The sequence below is a fragment of the Canis lupus genome, chromosome 24 (assembly GCF_003254725.2).
Source record: "Canis lupus dingo isolate Sandy chromosome 24, ASM325472v2, whole genome shotgun sequence".
NCBI lineage: Eukaryota > Metazoa > Chordata > Mammalia > Carnivora > Canidae > Canis > Canis lupus.
The window spans coordinates 41,900,783-41,913,960 of NC_064266.1; the positions used below are offsets into that span (position 1 = coordinate 41,900,783).

At 51.8% G+C, this 13,178-nt stretch overlaps 2 long non-coding RNA genes across 2 annotated transcripts; one reads left to right on the top strand and one right to left on the bottom strand.

Moving 5' to 3' along the window:
• Positions 1 to 898: 898 nt before the first annotated feature.
• Positions 899 to 8,166, bottom strand: LOC118352261 (uncharacterized). Its single transcript, XR_004809128.2, has 4 exons — positions 8,048 to 8,166; positions 2,342 to 2,404; positions 1,974 to 2,251; positions 899 to 1,376 (listed from the first exon to the last, which is right to left on the bottom strand). It is a non-coding gene; the product is annotated as an uncharacterized LOC118352261 (long non-coding RNA).
• An 85-nt stretch (positions 8,167 to 8,251) lies between these two features.
• LOC112673418 (uncharacterized) lies at positions 8,252 to 12,929 on the top strand. The gene is made up of 3 exons (XR_003144788.3): positions 8,252 to 8,454; positions 10,837 to 10,968; positions 12,155 to 12,929. It is a non-coding gene; the product is annotated as an uncharacterized LOC112673418 (long non-coding RNA).
• Positions 12,930 to 13,178: the final 249 nt, after the last annotated feature.

Genomic DNA, 13,178 nt, shown 5'->3' on the forward strand with positions numbered 1-13,178 from the left:
CACCCACTCACACGCTCACATCAGAGAAGTAGAGACCAGGAGCAGAGTCACTCGGGGCCCCGCTCGTGCCCAGCCGGTGACCCTGTTGAGGCCTGAGGAGCAGGGTTGCAAAGGAGCAGCGCAGGGTGGGGACCACGCGTGTGACATCTGTCTGCAGGATCCCCCTGGGCCGAGGGGTCCAAGTCAGCGGGCTCCTTCGGAGACAGCGCTGGTCAGGGAGCCGGCAGACCCCCCTTGGCTTCCCACGTAGTGACTTGTCGCAGGAAGCTGAGATGTGCCCAAGAGTTAAGGGTGTTTAGTGCCGATCGGGGGCATCACGGTCCACATGCCTCAGCTGTGAGTAATGCTCAGGATCAGAGATGGGGTTTGTCGTGATGTATGTCCAGCGGCCCTTCCTCAGCCCGGCCCCGTTTGTCCCCTGCTGCTCATGGCCGTGGTGGAGCTGACGGCTGTGGAAGCCCGGCCGGGGGTAAAAGGGTGGTGTGGGGCGGGCCTGGTGGACCACAGACACCCCCCACCCCCACCGTGTCCAGGTCCACAGTGATTGTCACATGACCTGCCCCAGCCCGGTCAGAATCCTTCCTTGTCATTCCGTACACAGGCACAGGGAGCTCAGCTCCCCCTTCCTCTGGGGAGTTAGAGCTCTCTCTGGTCATGCTCCCTGCCCCCACTCCCCACTACATGGAAGAAATGTCTCCAGTGGGAGAGCTGATACCTAGAGCAGCTGGCCACAGAAAAGAAATCCTTTTGATCGCAAGACATTCGGTTCATTATTTTATGTAAAACTAAAAAGGGAAAAAAAAGCCTGTCAGTTAAGCTGCGACATACTTCTGGATGTAAGTCACATTCTGATTTCAGGGATATTAGTATGTGAATATATACCCGAGAATCTGTGAAATGGTATGTGGATGGAAGGATGGGTGGATGGATAGAGAGACAGACACAGCAAGAAGGTGTGTGTGAGCCAGAGCGAGAGTCTACGTGAGAGCAGGTGTGTGTCTAAGAGGTAGGAGGATTCCTGAAGCATCTTTGAGCACCTGGATCCAGCCATTCCTGAATTTGACTTCATTGATATAAGAGCCAATATTTTGTTTTCTAACCACACACCAATCAGATTTCTGATATTCTCAATGGAAAGAGAGTGGATGGCCCTTGTGCTTTGGATTCTATTTATTGGCTAGACACAGGTAACAGAAAAGGTTTTTCTTTTTTGTGATCTGTTCATGGCTAAAGACCTGTAATTTGCTTCACTTTAAGAACCTAGAGTGGCTGGTGTAGACTGAGCCTGATCTGGCACAACAGACACTTGTGGAATTGAATTGAGGTCACTGTTGAAGCTCCTTGGTTGCAAGTGTCAGAAATCTGGTTCAAAGCAGCTTTGGAAAAAAGTAGAATGTATTGACTTGTGTACGTGGAAAGTCCAAGTATACGCAAACTTCAGGCACAGATGGATTTAGGGGCTTATATGACGTTCTCAGGACTTTGTCTCAACCTTTCTGAGCTCTACTCCCATTCATTCATTCATTCATTCATTCATCTCTACACCCATCGTGGGCCTGGAGCTCACCACCCCAAGATCAAGAGTGGGTTGCTCTTCCAACTGAGCCAGCCAGGTGCCCCACTACCTTCTTCTATGTTGGCTTTCCTGTCACACTGGGTGTCCTGTGAGGTGACTCCTAGTCAGACGCAGACCTTCCAAGTTAAGAAAGAGATTTTCTTTACCCCCAAAATTCTGAGTATGGAGGATTGAGCTTCAGTAGGCTCACTAGGCAGGTGCCTGTGGGGAGTCCCTGGACTGGCCTGGAACATGCCCATTGGCCACGTGGGGTCATGTGACCTGGATTGGGTGGGGCATCAACTGCAGAGGCTGATGTGGGCTGAACGTGATGGAGAGGTGGCTCCCCAAAGGAAAATCGGGGTGTTACCAGAATGGTGGAGGTTGAGTACCTAGTAGTTGTCCCCCATAATTCTACCTGTATCTCTGGGTTAGCATCATCCCAGGGAAGGATCCCTGGGCCCAGCGACTTGGTCCTCGGGGTCCCACCTCTCCCCAGAGAAGCTCTTCCCATGGGGCTGCCGTGCAGAGGCCTCCCAGCAATTGGTAGGTGCTGGGGCGCATCTTTCCTTGTGCAGAAACGAAACAAAGGACGCTGGGGAGGGCTGTCCCTTGAGGGGCTGGAAGCCTCCCTGCCACAAGGAGCAGGAGCGCTTTCATGATGTGAAATCACGATGTGATTTCCCTCCTTTGGGCCTGCAAAAAAATGTGGTCTTAATGCAGCATGTTTGACAACGTGGGCAGGATTAAAGGACAGCCCTAATTGACCGAGGGGTGGGTTTGCACCTGTTTACTCTCCAGAATAATTCCATGCGGCAGGCGTGATTAGTCACATCATTCTGGTGTCATCTGTGGGGGAGAAGTATGACGTCCACACAGTTTGTGGCCAGGAGGCATGAGGCTTAACAGGCACAGCCCCTTCAGTCCACAGCAGGATAGGACAAGTGTCTCTGAGCTGCGGCTCCCCCAGGCGGAGGGCTGCCCTGCTCATGCCAGGCCAAAGCCGCTGCTGGCTTCAGAGGCATGTGGGGCCGCAGAGCCCAAGTCCATCATTGCCTTACAGCTGGGTGATCTTAGGTGCATGAATCACCCTCCCTGGCACTCACTTTATTCATCTGTAAAATGGAGCTGTTGTGGGATCCTGTGAGCTGATGTGCACAAAGTGCGTGGCATGGTCTCTAGCACATGGTAGGTGCTCGGTAAAGAGGCAGCAGCCGGGATGGCTGGTGGCCCAGTGGTTGAGCATCTGCCTTTGGCCCAGGTTGTGATCCCAGGGTCCTGGGAACGAGTCCCACATCAGCTCCCTGCATGGAGCCTGCTTCTCCCTCTGCCTGTGTCTCTGCTTTTCTCTGTGTCTTGCTCATGAATAAATAAATAAAAATCTTTAAAAAAAAAAAAAAAAGAGGCAGCAGCTGCTATTGGCTGTTGTTGTTGTTGTTGTTATTATTATTATTAGGTCATTCTATTCTCTGCACTGTCGTCAGAGGAAATTTTCAAAATACCTGTCCTCCCTGCTTATAACCACAAAGGCCCTATTTCCTCAGAGCTGGGTTTCTCAGCCTCACCACGATTGACGCTGGGGGCCTGATAGTTCTCTGTCGCGGGGCATCCTGTGCACCGCAGGACGCTTGTCAAGCTGGCCCGTGCCTGCTGATGCCAGGACCACCCCGCCCGCCCCCGCCAAGTTGGGACAACCTCAAATGTTTGCAGACGGTGCCGATGGGCCCCTGGAAGGGTTGCCTCCTCCACATACCCCTCTTTTATTTTTTTATTTATTTTATTTATTTTATTTTGCAGCACTTTTATTGAGACATCACATAACTACTGACCAGGACTGTTTACAAATGTAACACTTGGCCTTTGAGACAATTAAAAACTTTTAAGTACGAAATTTTACATCATGATTTGTTTAACCTAAGAAGTATTATGATGGTGAGTCCTGGCCTCCCCCGCCCCTTCACCCCCAGCTCAGCCTTCAGACCTCAGCTCCCTTCTGGCTTTCTCGGGGTGTCCTCCTGATGTGTGCAAATGGGCTGAATCCCCCAGGGTCTCAGCTGTCACTGAAGCGGCCCCTCCTGCAGCCCTTGCCTGGGTTGTGATCCATCTTACATTCATGCGTGTGGTTCTTTCAAAAAGTCGACTCCCTGCCCCCACAGTGGAGTGTAAACTCCCCAAGAGCAGAAGGAACCTTCTGGGTCCCAGCCACCTGTGCCGGGTGGTCCTGCTGAATATTTGCTGCAGAATGAGTCAGTTCTGAGCTCTGCAGCTTCGTCCCGTAGGCTAGCGGCTGGCCCGTGCCCTGGACCCCGCTGCCGAGAAGGACCCTGGGCTGGATGGCACCTGCAGAATGGCCATGCTTTTGTCTTTTTTTTTTTTTTTTTAAGATTTTATTTATTTATGCATGAGAGACATAGAGAGGCAGAGTCAGAGGCAGAGGGAGAAGCAGGCTCCATGCAGAGAGCTGATGCAGGACTCGATCCCAGGACCCCGGAATCACTCCCTGAGCGGAAGACCACCCAGCTGCCCCTGTCTTGTTTACTTTCTATGGTTTTTATTGGGGTATAATTTACATAAAATGAGATGTGCTGACCTTAAGGATACAGCTTGATGAATTTTTACAAAGAAAAGCCTTTGTGTAGCTAACACCCAGATCAAGATACAGAACACTGCCAGCACCCCAGAAGCCTCCTCCATCTCCCTCCTATTCAATATCCCAACCGAAGGTGAGAGCTGATCGTATCTCTGTCATCAAAGACGAACTTTGCAGGTTATGAATGTCGTATTAGAGTTCTCCAGAGAAACAGAACCGATAGGATATTGAAGATTATTTTAAGGAGTTACGGTGAGGGAGGCTGGCGTGTCCAAACCTCTGGAGAGTGGGCTGGTAGGCTGGAGACCCAGGGCAGAGCTGATGTGGTAGTTCAGGTCTGAAGGTTGTCGGCTGGCAGGATTTTCTTGCTCTGGGAGGTCAGTCGTTATTCTGTTGAGGCCTTCAACTGATTAGACAAGGGCCACCCACATTATAAAAGGCAGGCTGCTTTACTCAAATCCAGTGATTTAATTAAGTGTTCATATAATCCAAACACACTGTCAGAGAAACATCCAGAAGAATGTTTGATCCTATATCTGGGCGGCTTGGCTCAGCCAAGTTGACGCATAGAGTTGACCATCACAGATGTCATAGAGATGGAATCACAGAATACGTCCTCTTTTGCGTCTGGCTTCTTTTGCTCAACAAATGTCTGTGAGATTCATCCATGTGGTCCAGTAACTATAGTCAATTCTTTTTCTCTGTTGTATAATATTCTATAATATTAGTGTAATACTTTTAAAAAATTATTTAATTGCTGATGGACATTTGGTTATTTCCAGTCTGGGGCTGTTATCTATAACACTGCCGTGAATGCTTCTGTATATATTGCTTGGAGGAAGTAATGCTCATTTTTGGAACTGTGGAATTGCTGGGTTACATGGCACGCACGTGCACTGGGTGGATACCGACCACCAGGTTTCCATCCTGGCCATATCCAGGTCCGTTCCCAGCAGCGGCGTACAGGTGCTCTGGCTCCTTACCCTCCCCTGCACGGACGTTGTCAATCCTTTTGATTTCAGCCATTCTGATAGGTGTGGTTTGGTATCTTGTGGTTTTCATTGAGCCTCTATTTAAAAATATTCTGTTAGACTCTAACCAGACTCCCCCACAGCTGGAGCAGTTTCCTTTATGAAGACAATCCTGTGCATCAATTTTCAGAGAGAGAGAGAAGGACCCTAGTATTTACTCTGCATCTAGTCTGTCAGGCACTGTGCTGGGGGTTTTACAGATTCCATGTCCTGTCCTCTCAAGACATCTCTTGAAGACACGCACAACCCTGGGAATAGGATAGGGACAGGCGACACTTCCAATCCCCAAAGACCCAACCATGCAAATGAGACGTCAGGTTCTCACTCCCTGGGGAACTGATTCAGCAATTGCTTCTGTGACAGGCACGGTGTGAATGTGACAGATGTTCCTGCAGAGAGAGAGCTGCTTTTGATGGGAGCCACTCACGAATCAGCTGGGCCTCGGGTACACACGTGTCATTTCCCGAGAGTCTCTGCGCCAGGACCATGGGTTGCAGGAGTGGGCAGCAGGGGCTTTGCCTGCAGTTGGCCTCAAGGACCTGCCTCTCAGCAGATGGATGCGCATCAGCCCGTGGACGCTGGGCCTCTCGGATGGCTGGGTTTCACAGACCCGGAACATTTTCTCACCAATTTTTGGTCAAGGCTGTAGAGGTGAAGGTTATTTTGCATTTTTAAAGGAGTCTAAAATCATTCTCACTGTTTTTTAAAAAAAGATTTTTATTTATTTATTCATGAGAGGCACAGAGAGAGAGGCAGAGACACCCGCAGAGGGAGAAGCAGGCTCCCCGCGGGAAGCCCTATGCGGGACTCGATCCCAGGACCCCGGGATCACGCCCTGAGCCAAAGGCAGATGCCCAACCACTGAGCCACCAGGTGCCCTTCCTCGCCACTTCTTGAAGAGAGGACATTTGAATGTTAGAAAGTAGGTAGATGAGCAGAATAAAAGTGAATCATCAGGTTTTAAAACATGTTACCTATAAAAAAAGTCAACATCTTGCCCTTATTTTTCTCATCTTGCTGAGGAATAGTGTGAAGATTCAGGAATAGTGAATCTATTAGTGATTCACTAATAATCACTAATAGTGAATCTAGTAGTGATTCAGGAATAGTGTGAAATTCAGGGCAGACTGATTTTGCAAACTGCCTGGGTGACAGAGAGGTACACACTTTGGTGCCCAGCTTGGGTTTGTGTCCCAAACCTGGTACTCAGGGTTGTGTGACTTTGGCAGAGTCACCATCTTTCTAGGGCCCAGTTTCTGGAAACACCCCACACGGTGCCCAGCCCACAGTAGGGCTCCCATCAGTGTTTGTTGAATGAATTTCTATGATATCTTTAGATCCACAATCCCTTAACCACAAACACAAAACACAAAACATTGTGAAAACAGGAAATGCTTTTCTTATGTTTGGTGCAATTCATTTGGCAGCAAAACCTGACATGAGGCTATTCTATAGTCTTTCTTTATTGATCCCAGCCCGGGTGAGCATTTGTACGTATTGCTCTAGAATTAACATATTTACACTGAGGTGTCTCCCCAGGCTCCAAAGAGGTGTCATTTACTATACGACATATGCAATGTATTATCTTTTTATGATCTGGAACATCCTGAATTCTTTTTTTTTTTTTTAACATCCTGAATTCTGATGTCCATCTGGGTTTCAACTGTCAGAAACAAAATTCAGATTTGCTTGAAAAAAAAAGTATCATCTCATGGACCTTAAAAAAAGAAAGAAAGGAAAGAAGGAAGGAAGGAGGGAGGGAGGGAGGGAGGGAAGGAAGGAAGGAAGGAAGGAAGGAAGGAAGGAAGGAAGGAAGGAAGGAAGGAAGGAAGAAAAGCTAGGGATATGCTGTCTTCAGGTACGGCTGGATCCAGGGGTTCAGATGATGGCTATTTATTTCCTCTCATTAGCTGGCTCTGAGTATCTCTGCTTTATTTGGAGCTTGGGCTCCATTCCCATTCCTGCCTCAGGCAGTGGAGGGGATGGGGCCCCAGAATTGGCTTAGTTTGAGTCACTCTCACAGCCCTGCCTTGATCCAGGGGAACGATGACCCCTCAAGAGCAGTGTGGGGCAGACTCAAGCAGCCGATGCCCACCGTATCAATTATAAACCGGCTGCGGCTAGACAATCCTTCACTTGGCGTTCCTAGCTCCAGGGGAGTCCTGGTCCAAGCACAGAACACCTCAGGTGGGGTGGGCACTCACGTTATCTCTGGGCCTCTCACTGGGCTGAGTCCACGCTGCCAGTGACATGTCTGAGTGTCTCACGGCAGACTTACCTCTCGCGTCCCTTATCAGAACGCCCATCGTTTCCCTTCCTTAGAGTGATTAGAAGAGCCGGTGCACATCCTGTTCTCTCTGCTGGAATGTTCTTCCTACCATGTGATTCTTGGCCTCACAGACACACCTCTGAAGAGACCACTGCCTAAGTATCTTCCTTCAAATTCCCACCCGATCCCGCAGAATCTATTTCACTTTGCTGTTGTTGTTTTTAAAAGATTTTATTTATTTATTCATGAGAGACACAGAGAGAGAGAGAGAGAGAGAGAGAGGCAGAGACATAGGCAGAGGGAGAAGCAGGCTCCACCGGGAGCCCGACGTGGGACTCGATCCCGGGACTCCAGGATCAGGCCCTGAGCCCTGAGCCAAAGGCAGACACTCAACTGCTGAGCCACCCGGGCGTCCCTTCACTTGGTGATTATATATTAACTGGGCCTGTATTTGTTTAACAACTGCCTTCTTGACTCTGTGTCACCGCTTGATGGCAGGGCCATGTCTATCTTACCACAGAGTCTCTTCAGTGCTGGACACAGTGAGTGATCAATACATATTTTTTTGGATAAATGAATGAATGAACAAATGAATGACTCACAGAGCTTGAATTCGAATCCTCACTTCCTTGATCCAGGGGTTCAGGGGCTCAGGCTGCTAACCATGACGCGTCTGGCAGTGTCTTCAGATCCAAGTGAGAAGACCTGAGTCAGTCTTATTCTAAGGTGTTCTAGAACATACTGCGGTGGTGTTCCATTGTCTTCCCCCTCTGCGAATATTCCACAGGTGATGACTCCCTTGAGGAGGCCACGCTTCTAGTTCTAGCAGCTGCAGGGGCTTCTGCTCAGTTGGAGGTGGTGCCACCTGCCTGGTGAAGGCAAGGCGCTAGGAGCTTCCTAGCAGCCGGAGCTCTGGGCATGCTTCTGAGCTCTTCCTAGCATTTCTCCAGGGGAGGCCGTGTCCCTCCTGGGCTCCTGGGCAGCGCTGTCACATGAAGTAGGGGCTGAGGTGGCTACATTTTACTAGGCCTTCCATGAACCTCTCTGCTATCCTTCTGGGAAACTGAGCTAGGTGATTCTGGAGGAGTTGGCACTTAGGTCAGGCTGTCCGGGAGCCTAGTTGTGGTCAGGTGACTGAGCTGCACCTGTCACCTGGGCTGGAGGGTTGGTCCGGCACATGACCACGCTAAGCCAATGGGAGCCCTTCCCTGGGATTTCTGGCATCTCTGCTAGTGATGTCAGATGATCGTGAGGCTGGACCCAGCGTGGCCACGATTCCAGCCTCCAGGGGCGGCCAGTCTGCGAGAATAAAGCTCTCCCGCCAGAGAAGCAAAGATGATAGAATCGAAGGCCTTTAGAATAGCAGTGACCCCATTTACTGGATACCTCGTATATGCCGGGCCCCCTGCACACAGTTTTCCTAGAGCATCATCCACCAGCATCAGGACAGGACAAGTAACTGGGGATGACGAGCCCCTCCGAGGTTCAGGCGCTTGCCTAAGATTTCCAAATAGTGAAGCCAAGGGTCTGACACAGTGGGCTCGGCCCCCCAAGCCTGAGGCCTCTGCACTGGCCCGTGGGTTGCCCGTGGGTTGCGTGCCTGCTTCCCTCTTGGGGAGCTCCATGCCTTCGGGAGCAGAGGGCGTGCAGGCCATCACGGTGGGCAAGGGTGGGCGCACGCCTGGCTGAGGTGGAGCGAGCAGAGGACCGGGTGCCAAGGGCTCGGATGCTTCCCTTCCCCCTCCGCCCACCCCCCGGGCAGATGCGGGGAGCCCACAATGGAAGCTACTCTCAGGGATACCCCTCAAACAAAGACGGGCCTTCACCAAAGAGAAAGTCCCTTTGCTCCACAGCAAACCAAGCGCACCAGTTAAACAAACAGCTCAAAACACACCCATTCCAAGGTAGCGGAGGGCAAAAGCCCTCCATCTCTCGCGTGGGCAGGGAGGCTGGGGCAGAGGGAGAGGCCGGAGGCCGCAATCCCGGCAATCGGGGCCCAGCGTGGAGGGGGTGGCCAGGCGGAGGAGCTGCTCAGGCCCCTGAGCAGAGCTCCCCACCTGGGGGCGGGCCTGGGGGGCTCCCCTGCAGATGGGAAGGCCCCTCCGCGCCAGGTTTGCAGCAAGAGCAGGATGTGGAGGAAGCCCGGCTCACCACATCCCCTTGGCGCGCGAGGACAAGCCGCGCACCGGCTTTTCAACGCCACTCTTGTTCCCCGTCAATGGGTCCCATTGTGGGCGCGAATTCCCCGGCTCCAGGACTTGGTTTTGTGCCCTGGACCTGGGCTCCCCTATCCGCTTCCCCAGCGTCCGGAAGCCTCCCCATGTCCTGGGCCCAGGTGCTCGGCCCAGGGTTTCCTCTTGTCCCCATGGGCGGAGGGACGGAGACCTGGACCAAGTGCCCTGGCTGCCTCCTTCGGGGCTCGGAGCCTGGAGTCCCCGGCGCTGCTCATCCCTCCCGCTTCCCGCTGGCTGTTCCCCCTCCAGCCCAGGGCACAGACGGGCACTTCCCCCTGGGGGCCGAATCTGGCCCACCAGCTGCTCTTCCACATAAAGTTTTATTGGCACACAGCCATGCCCGGCCTCCACATGTTGTTTATGGCTGTGCAAGGGACTTGTTCTACAAAGCCTAACGTTTTTACTGCCTGGTCCTTTAAAGAAAAACTGCCCACTCGTGGTCTGGGTCCAAAGGGAGCTCTAGGGGACATAATGCTGGCCGTCTTTCAGTCTCTAACTCAACTGACCGATTCATTTGTTTGACAAGTAGCTCCTGAGCATGTCCTATGCACCGAGCTCCGGCCTGGCTGCCAAGGCTACAGAACAGGTTAAGGCCCACCCGCTGCCCAACCTCCAGGGAAGCAGGGAGACCGCCCCTGTGCTAGCACTGTGACACAGTTGGGACGATGCTGAGTGTCTAAAGGAAAGGGCAGTGTGCTCTGTGGACCCCGCTCAGGGGTCAAGGCCGTTTCCCTGGGAGGAGCAACATGTCCCCTGAGACCTTGACAGTTCAGGGAAGCGGGGGGTTAACCAGGTCAGTGGGCTTGTGGGGAGAGGATGGAGAGGCTCTGGGCAGAGGGACACGCCAGGCCAGAGCACGGTTCCCTCCAGGAAAGGAATGAGGTCCCCGGGGGAGACACATGAGAGATGGGCGGCCTGGGAAGGGACAGCTGCCCACGGGCTATCAGCCCCCACAATGGGGAGGTGTGAGACAGGGCAGTGTCCCTCCTTTTATAAGACACCAAAGGTTCCCTTCGTCCTTGTACAAACCTCAGTCTAAATTCAGAACAATGAGCAGATTCTTCTAAGGTGGTGGTGTCCGATTTGGTAGCCAGTACCCACATGTGGCAATTTAGATTTCAGTTTAAGCGAATTAAAATAAAATTTTAACTGTTCAGATCCTTGGTCGCAGCAGCCATAGCGTGCTTGAGAGCGTCATGCGGCGGATGTAGAGGGCAGTGCAGACGTAGAACATCTCCGTCACCGCAGAGGTCCCCGGGCACCACTGGCCTAAGGGCAGAAGTCGCCATGTGAGGACTGATTTTTCAACTGGAAAAATAGTCTGGGCTTTAGGATTTGGGCTCTTCCATTCATAAGCTGTGCCATTTGGGGCAAGTTTATTTCTCTGAGTCTCGATTTCACCATCAGCAAAACAGGCCCAGAATAGTGCTTGGCATGCTGTAGGTATTCCCTCTAAATGGCAACTATAATAATTTTGACTTTGCAAGATAGTGGAAAATATTTAAAAACCTTCACAGTAGCCCCAGAACTCCTATGAGGAAGGAAACCGTGTGCAAACAAAGCACTAGGTTGCTGTAGAGGGAAGCTCTGCAGGGAGAGTTTGCTGGGTCTGCATGGGACGGAGTAGGGACCTGTGTGTGGTAGCAGGGGGGAGGCTGAGAATGAGCACCAAGCTGGGAACCGCGTGTGGTGCACCGATCGGTGACGACCCCAGTGGCTGGTGTGACTGAAGGTCTTTCCAGACCAAGGATGTGTAAAGATGGATGAGAAGCTCTTTGCATGCTGAGCTGTAGGCCCACGTCCTGAGCACATGTCTTCTCCTTCCCTCTGTTCCCCAGGAATGTCTCAGGAGACTGGAGAAGAGGGTGGTATGTGGAAGTTGAGGGAGGGCCACTTCTCAAATCTGGCTCATGTGGTGTGCAAGAGAGAAGGGCCACAGAGGTGGCCACCATGTTAATTCAGTGAAGAAGAGCTGAGTCGGAGGGTCAGATGCATTGAAATTCACGGAAATCTTGGGGAGAGCTTTGGGATGGCAGGATCTTTGGGGAGGGCGATCACAAGAGTGGAAGGAGGGGGGTTCATTTCAAGGGCTCAGTGGCCTCAGGGGACACCTGGGTCACATTGTACTCTGAAGTCTCAGGACAGGGTCCTAACCTCCCTTGTCTCTGTGCAAAGCCCTGTGTTCTGGGTACGTGAGCACGGTGCCGAAAAAAGCCATTGGCCAGAACTGGAGGTTAGTTCATTCATTCCTCTCATTCAATCATTCATTCACATATTGGGCAGGCCTTTTTCGGTTACATGCATCCAAAAACTCAATCCAAACTAATTTAAGGAAAAGAGAAAAAAGGATAAATGATTTATGTGTGATTTTGCCAGGTGGTAGCAAATCAAGCCTGTCTTTAGGGAAAGCTAGATCCGGGGCTCTAAGAATAGAAAGAGGAACGACTTCTCTCTCCCTTTCATTGGTTCCCCCAGGACGACATGAACTCCTTGATTCCGGAATGAGAGGACCATGGAGAACTCGACCAAAGCCCAGTGACAATCTCCTTGTGAGTCGTTGGTTCTACTGGGTCGTGTGCTCATCTCTGAACCCATAGAACAGAAAGGTCTGATGGGCCTGGGTGCTCCCCCGGTATCCGAGCGCTGAGCGAGAAAAATGTAAGAAACAAAGTAAATCAAGGGAGCGGAGGGCTGCAGAGAGAGCTGAGCCGACTCTGGGCGTGCAGCAAGAGATGTCTGCCGTGGCTAATTCACTCGACACCCTGGGGCTGGCTCTGGGGTGCAGGAGATCGCAGGCCTCGCCCTCACAGAGCTTACCTTCTAGCGGGAGGTCTGACTCTGTCCCCATGGCCCTTTGCCTGCCCTCCCTCCTGGCCTGAGTCCAGCCCAGGGAGAAGAGTGAAATTAACTGTCCCTCGTTATTGTGACACTTCCTGGGAGCAACAAAGGGCTTTTCACAGCGAGAAAACGAAGCAAGTACATGCGAGATGACCTGGAAGTCACAGAATTTAGTTGTTGAGGTGCCAGATGGAAAATACCCAACAGGTCATGTTCAGAGTTTGGAGCTAAAATAGGCATGCTCTTAAAAAAAAAAAAAAATCCATATATGGCTAGCATTTCAGGTATACCTTTTGGAGTGAAGGACACTGAGCTGGATTCTCAGAAACTGAAAACCCATAGAAGGTTCTGGAAAAGTCAGTAACAAAGGGAGCCACGTTCTCCTCCAGGTTTCATCCTCGCTTGGGCTAGATGTGCTGTGGGATCAACGGTGGGTGGTGGGTGGTGGGTGGTGGGCGGGGGGAGAGACTGAGGCTCCAGGAATTGGACCCCAGGCCTCCTTCCTCTGCTTGGACCTCCAGAGCGCTTTCAGTGGAGGGTTCCAGGCAGACAGAACAGCAGGTGACAAGACATGGAAGGAGAGGACACGGACATGCTGGGGGAGTAGCATGAAGTAGCGGAAGGCTGGAGCAGAGCGAGATAGGGTGAGAGCTGCAGACGG